Source organism: Pleurodeles waltl, chromosome 2_1 (assembly GCF_031143425.1).
Source record: "Pleurodeles waltl isolate 20211129_DDA chromosome 2_1, aPleWal1.hap1.20221129, whole genome shotgun sequence".
Classification (NCBI taxonomy): Eukaryota; Metazoa; Chordata; class Amphibia; order Caudata; family Salamandridae; genus Pleurodeles; species Pleurodeles waltl.
In genome coordinates this window covers 681,947,933-681,953,932 of record NC_090438.1, presented here as the reverse complement: position 1 = coordinate 681,953,932, position 6,000 = coordinate 681,947,933, and the positions used below count along the sequence as shown (strand labels likewise).

At 44.5% G+C, this 6,000-nt stretch overlaps 1 protein-coding gene across 1 annotated transcript in view; it reads left to right on the top strand.

The window, feature by feature from the left end:
• Nucleotides 1-450: 450 nt before the first annotated feature.
• TWSG1 (twisted gastrulation BMP signaling modulator 1) overlaps nt 451-6,000 on the top strand; it is an 83,755-nt gene continuing 78,205 nt past the window's right edge. The window contains exon 1 of the mRNA XM_069216599.1: nt 451-681. The gene's annotated coding sequence lies outside the window, so the exon portion shown is untranslated. The remainder of the gene's footprint in view (nt 682-6,000) is intronic.

Below are 6,000 nucleotides of genomic sequence, written 5' to 3'. Positions count from 1 at the left end.
AGCGGCAATACGGTGTGATGCGCTATATTTACAACAAGCAGCGCACTATAAGCCATTTAATACAACAAACTAATTTGCCAAATATGAGTGATTTGCATAAAGTTGTTTTCCCTGTAGTGCCCAGCAGATGGCGAAAATAATATCTAGAAGGAGCCGAAACGTTTTCCTTTCAGACGTAGATGTTATTGTTTTCTATGGAAATCGGCCTCCCGCAGGTAAAAATACTGTCTTTTTCTCGCACAAATAAGTGACCGAACTACCACCTTCCCGCGTCAAAATATTGAATAAAATTACGCACACGTTATATACTACGCATGCTTATGGCGTGACTAAAAAAACTTGTTCCAAGACGCTGCGGGCTCTTAGAGACTGAGATGAAATCAGCAGCATTCCTGGGTTTTTCAAGATTGTCGGCGGAGGAGGAGGGGGAGTCGTGGGTTGAGCAGCGGAGTGAGTGTCTCTTTAAGCTCGCTGAAGGCAGCTCCGGGATGCTGTTGCTTTCGTGAGCCGATGTGCATTCGGGCGGAGGTATTGTGGCTGCCTCCCCAAAACCCGCCTCCGGGATCCGACCAGGCACGAAGGAAGTGCGACTACTGGCTCGGTGTTTTATGAGGCCCGGCGAAAAAGAGAAAGCTCGCCACTAAGGAGGAGCGGCGGAGGGCCAGTCCGGTCAGCGGCAAGGTAAACACCCCTGCACTCCAGGACTTTGTTGTAAAGTGGCCAAGAACGGGTTGTTTTACATCTTCTTAACAACGCGAAGCAGCGCCATGCTCGTAAATTTAAAATAATCGCTATCACCCCTAAAACTCAAACGTTTGCTTCGTAAATTACTTCCCTTAACTAGGCAACGATTTTAAATGTGTACTCCCGTTTTGCAAGATTTAGAGATAAAAAGGTGGGCCTTATTAACGCGTGTATAAAAGTTATACTTTGGAAAAAAAAGACCAATCCCTTTAACAACCACAAGTTCGGCTGTACATTTGATATGGTATTAAAGGTTGTATTCCACACTCCCTATTGCAGAATGTGTTCTTTTATCAGAGAGCCACCAAGTCGTCCCAAAACAATAGACCGCGTTTCAATCATTCTAAATTAAGTTCCTTCGTCTCAATAAAGAAAACTCTTCCAGAAAGTGGTTTCTTGAAAAACCAACGGCTTTCTGTTATTGATACCAAGTAGAGTGAGAAGGGACGTGAGTGTTTGGCTATAAACAAATCTAAATCACAAAAAAGTAACCACTGTAAGTCATTTTTTCTCTAACTGTCTTTTCACCTGCCTATGATGAGTGTCAAATTAAATGGTTCTCACTTAGAGGGCCCTGCCCTCATTTCACTTCCTGTTTGTTGTCTAAACACGCCTCTCTTTTTATTTATTTATTTTTTTACTTCTGTGGCTCTCCGAGACATAGCTATGTTGCTATTTGTTTTTGTAAACAGGAGGTGACGTTTACATTAGTTCATCCGGTGATGACAACTCAATAAAACATATTCTTGAGGGCTCACGGCCGATTACCGCAAATCTTCGTATGAAAACAAATATGCTTGGCTCAAAATTATTTTTTTTACAGTTTTAGAAAAACTAGCCTGGGCATATTCGGGTATTTGCTTCAGTACCAGTATGATTTTGGAGGACCCTACCCAAACAGGAAGGCTTTGATATGGATGCCTGAATTTTGATACAGACATCTGATACAGACCAGGATTCTATTTCATCTTGGGGTGTAGCTTCTGTCACGTACACGACAATCATTATGGAAGCTTGGGATGTGTGCTTTACTTTCCTACATCACGCAGATGTAAATACATTTAACAAATAAAATTTGCACCAGAAGCCACCTATTTTAGCTATCTCACTTTTATTTTGTGATACTTAATTTTTGTTTATAGAATTGAGTATGTGTCATGAAAGGTACAGTGACTTGCTAGATCGGTGTCTAGCCGCCTGTGGGTGGAAGTAGTTCTGGGAAGAGGTGGGTACTGAATTCTTTTGAGGACAGCACAGTACTTTCTCGAGCTTGTGGAATGGTGCTGTTTGGGAATTCTGGATCTGGGCCGCAGCCTTCTTCTGGTGTAGTTGCCAGTCAGTTGTTAGTCGCTGGACCAGTTCAGGACATTGGAGTTACGTTTGTTTGTTAGGCGGGGTTGGCCATATCAACACAGGTTTCTCTGAGTCCTACCAAATACTTTGAGGGAGACCCTTAGTTTTGTTGGAGTCAGTCGGCCTACATAGTGTGCGTGTCATTGACACACCAGCCATAGTTCTGTCATAATTGCCATTACAGTTCTTCACATTTTGGAGCTATCGCTGCCATGTTTTTTTTCTAAAAGGCTAAAACAACGAATGATGGTGCAGTTTTTGACCACATTTTGGCCATTAGATGGCTACAAAGCATGAGTGGTTATGTGAGGAAAAAACACCTCCTGGCCTTGACTAGACACTTGTAAGAGTTTCTGGTTTGCACCCATATAGTTTTCATTATTTTGAAGGCTATTTCTAGCTCTGTGTTCTCTGATATATAAGTGAAGTGTGCACAGTGATTGCAGTATATGTGCTGTATTGCAGGCCTCTGGGCAATGCACTATTAGGAAGCACACTTTTGACTAAAACCCATATTTAAAGGCCTAAGCATTAGAACATGTAATTTAGCGGTAGAAGCCTGCCTATCGGGCACCTCCCGCTAGTCTGCCTCTCGAGTTCTCAAGTTTATGTAGTTCCCCCTAGCAGAAATGAGCAAGGTAGCTAACAATCTATTGTGTGCCTGTGGTAAGGCAAAGGGTCTTATACACTGCACTTTCAGATCATTGCGGACCCATGACTACATGTGAAATAGAGGCTCACTTCCCAATACTTGCCCCACAGGGCTGCGCTTTTATTGCATTAACAGCTGCTCTTCAGAATAGTAGTCATAAGAGAAAATGTAAAACCTGACATTTTTTAAAATTACTTTTATTAATTTACTTATTTTCAATTATTTTAATCAAGCAATACAGTCTCAGTCATTTACTAATTAGGAAGCACACTGGATCTCCTGTCAGAAGGAAAGGATGAGGTATTCACATGTGCCTGAAGCCAATCCAGAATGAGGATAAGTGTCTGCAGTGATGACTTGTGCGCTCCTACAGGAGCGTGGTTGTTGAGAGAGATTAGGATTGTGGTGGAAACAACTAGAGAGGTTTAGATTTGACTTCTGTGTTAGACAGAGGCTGCTCTCGAGGTCCCCCATGTATTATTTCTACCTTCCCTGATCCTCCTGTGTGTATGGGAGACAGAAAAAAATGATGATCTCCCTCAGGGAGAGCCCTTGATAGAATGGGGGACCCTTCTCTATGACCCATGATCCGGACACTTTGGCATTAGGCTGGAGCAGAGCCACTAGAATGCATATTCACTAATGCTTCCCATATTGGATGGGGCACACTTTATGGAGCACGACCCCTAGAACTTGACCACTCACATTCCTGTGTCAAGAGTTAGTGGGTGATGCTTTGCAGGTTACCACTGACAGAGATACCAGTACTGGTTGGCAGGATCTTGCTTCACTGCCTAGGGGTTAAAATCCACACCAGACTTTGGTGCACAGTCTTGTCCGTTGGGGCTTTAGGATTTAACCTAACCAAGGTAATGAAACCTGGAGCTGATACACTTGAACTTGGTGGATAAGTGGACATTTGTTGGTGAAACACTGGAAAGCAAGTTTGAGGGACACAACGGGGTGTGCCTGGGGACAATCGTTGCTCAGTGGTTACCAGCCTGACACCAGAGCGCTCCGTCCATGGTTTTCTACCAGGGTAACATCCCCAGAATCCATCACAGTTTCATCTCGAACACACTTTATCTCTCACTGGTTCTTAACAATATCTGCAAGGCACTACACCCTCCTGCTCCAGTATCTTCTCGACACCCAAGAAATCCTAGTCCCTGTACCTGAAGGCAGAGACATGAATGAAGCATTTGCGCAGATTATTTTATTTTTATTTCTATTGGGCTTAGAAGCACAGCTCAGCCTATCCATTCTTACCCTGGCAGAAAGTCTCACACTCTTGCTCAATCGCCTGTGAGAGCATCTCAGCCCTTTTGGTCCAGCCGCAGGTGAATCCTTTTAATGTCCTTCTGTCTTATCAGTAGCCTCTCTCTCGTATTGTCGCTCAGCTCAGCAGTTTCAAGTGCCAAGGCCCGGCTTCTCATATAGTTGTAATCGCCTTGGCCCATCAGATTTATAGCGGTGACATGCACGTCCTGCCACCCAAGCCAGTCAGGCTCCCTAACGCAATGCACAGTTGCGGCCTCTCATGTTCACAGTGGTAGCTTCTGAGGCCGATTAGGCTGACCGAGTGGCAACACGTCTTTTTGTTTTTTCTGGTGTTGGCAGCCCTAGACCATCGCTGCAGTGACTGACAATGAACATGCCAGCACTTGATTTACTGCAACCTTTGGGGCAGTTCTCGTATAGGAACTGCACAGAAATACCTTGAGACCCACTCATGGTACAGGCCGATCACAGCTTTGCTTTCTGATACTGTCTGCTTCCTCTGGGTGCTCCACACACCAGGAACACAGTGTGGGTTTTTTCCCTCCTTCAGAGTCTCTTCTCCTGCAAGGCTAGGGACACTCCTTCCCACTCTCAGCAAGCAGGATTCTAGGCACTAGGCATATCCTTAGATCATCAAGCAGAAAGTGCAGATTTCAAGTGATGCCTCCTCACCTCCGGGAGACTGGCTGTAAAGCGGACACTAACTAGCTTGTTTACACAGCAGCTCTATTAAAGTTCTGTGTGGAGCACTCCCATATTTGGTCGCGAATGTCAAGGGACTGGAACAAATTAGATTGATTGGATATCATCACTATACACACTTATCAGACAGTGGATGTGGATCCACTGTCTTAAACTTCAGAACCAGTTGGTGGTGCCCTTGTCAGGCTGCTCTCCAGACACAGCCTGTGTCTGAAGGGATTCTTCTCACAGCAGGTAACACTGGGGCTGTCTCCATACAACTAGGGAAGTGTGAGTTTTCTGTACTTGGCTATCATCCGAATGTTTAAAGCTGTATTCAGTGCCATAAAAGGATCAGCTTGATTTAGAAATGTCATCACCGTAAACAACCGAAAGTGCAGTTCCATCTTTCAGCCCTACCATCAACCTCATAGCAGTGCTCAGGAAGAACTAATTGACAAACCTTTGCAAATAAAGTCTATATGGAATTTCTAGAGGGAGCTCTGTCTCCGTCCTCCGCACTTTGTCAGGATCTTCACTCTCCAGCCACAGGAATGCAGGCAATACACTACCACTGCCTGGGAAAGCTGTCCTCCATCTTGTGCCATACTAAGCCAGGGACTTCCAAAATGGACGGCACTGCTTCAGTGCAGGGACTCTTAAACACCTAGAGTCGTACTGCTACGTATGTACTACCTCCATACCTTAAACACACATTCACTTGACATACACACAGGCTGACAGTGCAAGGTTCTGGATCACGTGTAACAGCAGAACTTTACACAAAAGAAGTCCATAGTCCACACTCACTGACACAGATAAAAGGGTCTGGTCACACTATCAATCACAAAACATAGTACTTTGCCACCACTGCTTTTTGTGTACACGTGGGATGAGGATAGTGTCTCTCTGTTGACTATTAGGGCAATCATTGTGAACGTCTCCAGGACACAGGACAGGTCCTGGACCATTCATTGTCACAGATAAGCATAGCCCTTCATGCACATAGTAGATTAGTGTGACATCAGGTCCAATGTCAGAGTCAGGATACAAGTCACATATAGCCAGATACTCAGTATAGGTGAGCACACCTGCTAGCAGTGCAAGTATCCTTCCTATCCCATCAGTCATAAACACTATAAATCATCCATCTATGTCCCTGTGTTTCCATACTCAGAGTTCAGATCATTGTTCAGCAGTTATGCAGTAGGATTGACTTCTCTCACCTACCTTCAACGTCACGCCGTTTTACCAAAAAAGGAATCCTGTATATTACTCATGGTATATTC